Source organism: Gordionus sp. m RMFG-2023, chromosome 2, assembly GCF_954871325.1.
Source record: "Gordionus sp. m RMFG-2023 chromosome 2, tfGorSpeb1-WG-v2, whole genome shotgun sequence".
In the NCBI taxonomy this organism is placed as follows: domain Eukaryota; kingdom Metazoa; phylum Nematomorpha; class Gordioida; order Chordodea; family Parachordodidae; genus Gordionus; species Gordionus sp. m RMFG-2023.
This window is the reverse complement of record NC_088776.1, coordinates 6,674,616-6,680,553: the sequence shown is the minus strand read 5'-3', so window position 1 is coordinate 6,680,553 and position 5,938 is coordinate 6,674,616. Positions and strand designations below refer to the sequence as shown.

General features: G+C 28.3%; 1 long non-coding RNA gene across 1 annotated transcript; it reads left to right on the top strand.

Moving 5' to 3' along the window:
* Positions 1 to 3,810: 3,810 nt before the first annotated feature.
* On the top strand, positions 3,811 to 5,033 carry LOC135924963 (uncharacterized). The gene is made up of 4 exons (XR_010571467.1): positions 3,811 to 3,930; positions 3,989 to 4,018; positions 4,133 to 4,317; positions 4,576 to 5,033. It is a non-coding gene; the product is annotated as an uncharacterized LOC135924963 (long non-coding RNA).
* The last annotated feature ends 905 nt before the right edge of the window (positions 5,034 to 5,938 follow it).

Sequence of the window (5,938 nt, the reverse complement as noted above, 5' to 3'; positions counted from 1 at the left end):
AATTCGATAACCTATGGCAACTCTTAATTGTTTATCTGATAAGAGGTTACCTAGGTTATGACTTGGTAATGCTTCCAACCATTCATAACCGCTAGTACAGTCTGTATTTTGTAATAGTTGAATATACTCCAAAAGGGGGTTAGATGATAGTATTTTGAAAATTTTTTAATTAAAAGTTCGAAAATGTGTATTAATATTGTGGGTAAAACAGCTTCAGGTGGAGCTAAAGCTACCCAAGCTGTCAAGGCCGAATTTAAAAGTTTATCTTTAAGAGTGATAAAAGAAGATATCATGGCGTTGTTCATCAAACACGATGCCAAAAATAAAGAAAGATAAGATTTAATTGTTATAAATTTAAACCACCCATTTTCGAGGGTAATTGTGAGAAACCCCAATTAAAATCTTCCAATTTTCGGAAGATAGAAAAGATTATGATAATATGTAAAACCTAAAAGTGACATTCCAAGTGCATATAGTTTAAGCGTACGCAATTTAATGACATCTTTTGAGGGTTGCTAGCTAACTCTACTGGTTATTAGAATTAGATGAGAACGCAAAATCATTGAAAAAACTTAGTAATTTATCAACGGTCAAATTATAGAAATCATTTTTTATGGTGTATAGATATAAAAATACCCCATCCCATATCTATGAGGATTCCAAGTCCCAATCTCGTCCACATTGGTTAGAAAAAGGTCTTATCAGATATAAAAAACACATTGTTTCTTTTATTATTAATTTTTTCTTCATCATATGATACCTACATATAAGACGCGACTAAAATAATGAGTTATGATGACTTATGATTAAAATTAGGTTGTGACTGAAATGGCATATCTCCTTTTGTGTTTTAGAATGTATATTCTCAATTACTCCATTTGTTATTAAATTTGTTCATTTTTCCCAAAAATTAAATTTGAACTCATTTAGGTGAGCAAATGCAATATAAGAAAATTGTCCGATTTGAGTTTTTTTTCAATTAAATTTGCATTTTTTGCTATTATATAGGCAAAATAGTTATAGGCAAAGTGGTAAATTACGCATAGTTGTTTTCTTGCTATTTATCTATCTTATATAAGCTCAATACTATGGGCAAGAAGTCAATTTATGCTTAATTTTCCTTTTACTAGTAATTTTGTTCTTATTTAGGAGAAAAGGCTAGAAGCGAGTCTCCGTCACATAAATTATATCTTAAACTTTTAATAGGAAAGTGAAAATGTTAATCACAATCCCCTTTCCTACCCCCCTCCCATCCCAGTTTACCTTTTTTTGTGCTACGTTTTTTATTAAAGTATTCTTATTTTTTATCTTACGTTTAAGCGATAAAAATATAGCATATAAAGTTAATTAAATTTATGTTAACGTATACATCCAAAGAAATATATATCAAATTTGTTATATATTGAACCTATCTATAAAGTTCAATGAATTATGTTAGAATAATTACTCTGTATAAGTGTAAAAAGGTTTTGATATCTTCTTTTCATTGGTTTTTTTTATTAATTAACTTAATTTTTGAATTAATTTTACGAATAAATCTTCTACTCTAATGTCTAAAAAATGTTCTTACAACATATTCTTAAGCCTGATGTACTTCGTTGCACAGGACTTGAATATTACATCTTTAACTGGTAAATATCCTGTATTATTTTATTTTAAAAATGAATTTATTTAAAAAATAAACGAAATTTAATATGATGAATACTAATCACGCATTATGCTTTGTACATGGATGAAGGTTTCAAACCCAAAATCACAAACTGTCAATTGCGAAATAGGTCAATTTATGATCCAAGAAATTTCAGAATCAACATAGCGAAGGATGAAAACCTAACTTATAATATAAAAATAAAATTTAAGGCTCCATCGTTGATGGCCAATAATTTGGCTCTACATTATGGCTACGTGTTAAATGATCTTGACGATATCGAGACGCCTCAACAGATTTCCACAAAGTTCGACAACAAACTCATGGTTTTTTTTATATTTATTTAATAAAATTCAATAATGAACCTTATAAAACTTTTAATTATTTATGTATGGAATATATTATTTTTTTTTTAAATTTCAAACAAAATAGAAACGGAACAAATTAGTTATAAGAGACTTAGATAAACGTGTAACATATTTCATAAAACTTTTCATCGGCTACGGATCCCAATTATTTATTCCAGATTTTTCACCATGGAAAATATTCAAATGTTAGATTTAAATTCATTCAATTTTATTTAAATAATTATATATCGAATAATATGATACACAGCTGTCGATACAGTTTCTCTTATCCTGCTTTTTTAGATTTAAAAGAAGGACATTAAATTACCTAACTTTGACCATCTCTATTGCGGCTTAGTCAAGCCTTTAGCTAATAAAATTGAATTAAGTTTCTAAGTTGAGTCTTAACTTGAAGATTGATTTTAATATTTTTGGATAAATACGGAGCTACACTTGTTTTAGTTGACTACAATTAGGCAGTTTAACAACACTAGTATTATCAAAAGAGACGTCAAGTGACTAAAGCTATATATAATATAAGGATATAGTATTTTTTACAAAAGGTTGAATAAATAAAGAATTATAACTTTATTAAAATTCCGTATGGAACATATAATCGAATGATTTAAAATGAATTCGGAACTGGAATAGTATTAACCGTTATAATTTATACAACAAAAGCTGAACCATTGAAAACTTTGTCCCCGAACTGAAACTTCAAACGTGACTGTGAACCATTTAACTTTTTGATATTTGGTTGAGAATAGTGTTTTAAAACGGCTAACCCGATATTTTAGCCAAAGATATTATGTAAGCTTGGAGATTTTGCTCTAGATGGCAGAAAGGTTTTAACATTTATTAACGAAAATCAGGCTTGCGTAATATTTTTGACTAAAATATTGGATCAGCTGTTTTTAAAAATTGCGCCGTTTAAAACACTAGGAAAAGTATTCAATAATGGTTAGAGGTTGCTGTAGCTCGCTACTTCTATGAAGTATTAACAACGTTTGTTTTAATAAGCTTTCCTATATAAAATTTTAGAAAGTGTGAGAAACCGAGGATGGTTGGGACATTTTTGATCAAAACTAAATAAATTCAATAATATTAGACTAATCTGAATACATCTTCTGCATCCTTAAAGTATAGGCTTTAATATATATTTTTTTAGAAAATTGAATTTGAAAAAGAAATTTTTTTTTGTCACTTTGGGACACGAATATGTGATAGTGGATTCACTCATAAAATATAGGTTTAAATAAATAAATTAATTAAAAATCGATATTCCAGTAAGACTAGAGTCTGTGACACATATGATTTTATTGGTAATATTATAATAACTAACAAATAAGTATTCTATTTGGTGCCTAAAAAATATACATATACTTATATACTAAACTTACCTCTAAGTTATGATAAATTTATTATTAAAGGCATTATGATAATCAATCTTCAGTACAGAAGATGTTCCATCCGTTTATATAGTAATTACGTTTCGTATAACTTGCAAATGGTAAAATGAGTTAGAGTGTCACAACTATACTATGACCAACTATGATTGAGCCCACTAACTTTATAAATAGCATTCAGAATCATATTAATTCCTCTTTATTGATTCCGAAAGTTTTTCAGATTAAAAAATTAGGTTTTAACTTTCCTAAAATTTATTTATTAAGATTTTATAAAAGTTTTATTTATAAATATAAACATTAAAGTATGCAATTATTTTTTTTATAACTTTTGGTATGCTAAAACAAATTTTCTTCTGTAAAAATTAAAATACCAATTTCGAATATTTTTTTAGCCAATCATGTATGACTTAATTATCTATGTTAGGTTAAAATTTCCAGTCTTATAAAAAAAATTATAGTTGGAGTGACCTAGAGTTCCCCTGTACTCAATGTAACCCGGCTTTCCCTATAAGAATAAATTTACTATGTATGAATATTTTAAATCATATTTTCAAATAAAATTTATATTAATCATAAATTTATAGATCGAAATTCAACAAGAGGAATTAGACATGGTATATACTTGGCTTTCTAAATTAAGATATGTATATATAGACTTATAATAATTAATATGCTTCTATTATGATATTTATTTTTTAAAACAAATTCAATTCTCTTCTTAAAAACAGTTGATTTGAAGCTTGCTCCAAGGATTAAAAAAGCATGTGTTATTGATTTGGGAAATGGATTATTTAATATATGGGTATCATGGGATTCAAATCACATCAAACAAAATTTTTACGGCTTCATCATTAAATTGCGACCTACCATTATTGACACGTATTCTCTTTCGCAAGAGCACTTCATAAAAAATGTAAATAACAAAATATGTATTTATGGAAAAAAAAATTGAGATTTTGGAAAAGAACTTAGAAGGAGTATTAATCAAGATGCAAATAAGCACAATAATATTTAAACCCCTCAAAATTATAAGAATAATTCTCATTCTTAATCCTCTTCAGTTTTCAATTTTAAGTTCAAATGCCTAAGAATTTCATGACCATAATATTTTTATGATTATTCTAATGAAACAACAATTTCTTATATATCACTATTTATTTTCATATTATAGCCAAGAAAGAATTCATTTGATTTTAGTAATGTGACATCAAATCGCGAATACATTATAGCAATACGCGTTTTATTCAAGTATTATGATAATAATAAAATGAGTAATTTTCCCTATGCCTTCCATACTATCTTCATAACTGCTCTGTAAATGTTAGACCCAGAATTGGAGTGTTCCATTTTAAATTTTTTGAGTTAGGGAGTGGATTTTATTTTTATTAATTTTCAAGAAATATTATATAAATGCCAAATTTGAGCTTATTTTTGTAATTTTTGCTATATATATATCCACTATCTATCTATATTATGATATTTTATAATAACCTATTTTGTACCTTTTTTAAAAAAATTTATTTAAAAATAATGTTAACTTTATGCACTGAAAAAATTATCAATTAAATACTGTAGTAATTTTTTATCATGAAATAAATTAAAATTAAATAAAATTTTTTTATCTTGCTATTTTTATTGTTTTTATTTTATTTTATAATAATATGTTATTACAAGGTAAGTTATAATAATAGTTTAAAAAAATATAATATTAGTGAATCACAATTATATAAAGCCATTAATTCTTGCTATTTTTTATTGATTGAGATTCAAGTTGCCTTTTAGCCTTAACATTAAAATAGGCAGCCAAATGACTAAAGTCTATCCTATGCCTAGGATGTTCAATTAGGAGGTTTCGTATATTGAAAAAATAAAACTGAGATAGTTGTATTTTACTATCTTTATGGCTAATCTTTGGCGTAGGTAGAATCCCTCGTTGGAATCCACGGTCCTAGTAGAGATCCGTTTTCCCAGCTTAAAGAAGGCCAGGACATGAGAACCGAACGACGTTAGAGTCTTGGCGATTAATGGCAGGAATGTATAATTGGGGGGAAGAGATGGCGAATATTTAGCTAGTTTATTCGCCTCGGCATCTAGTATGGCATCTCTATTTTTATTGGAAGGGGCAAGAGGATCGATGCATGAGAAATCCTAGGTTAGGAATTCCCCTCTCTTCCAAGGGATCATAGTCGAACCATCGGGTCGCTTACCATCGAAATTGTAAAGGCCAATAGGTTCGAGGGTTGATGGGATGTCGGCGGATTTTAAGGCCCTGGCAATGGTATTATTGCATTTTGAATGCCTAATGAATCTGCCTTTACAGCGCTTGCAGTGTAGAGAGTGACGGCCTTTGGAATTGCCGACGTTGACAGAGGATATAGTGATAAGGCATTACCATATCGCAATTAAGTCTAAGACCAATGGCGTGACATAGTTCATCATTGCTTAGGAGCTGGTCAAGGTTTCGCGATGGGAAATCATCAAGAAATTCGTATCCACTACCTGCTGAAATGGAGAAGAGTAGAGAATGATCCTCT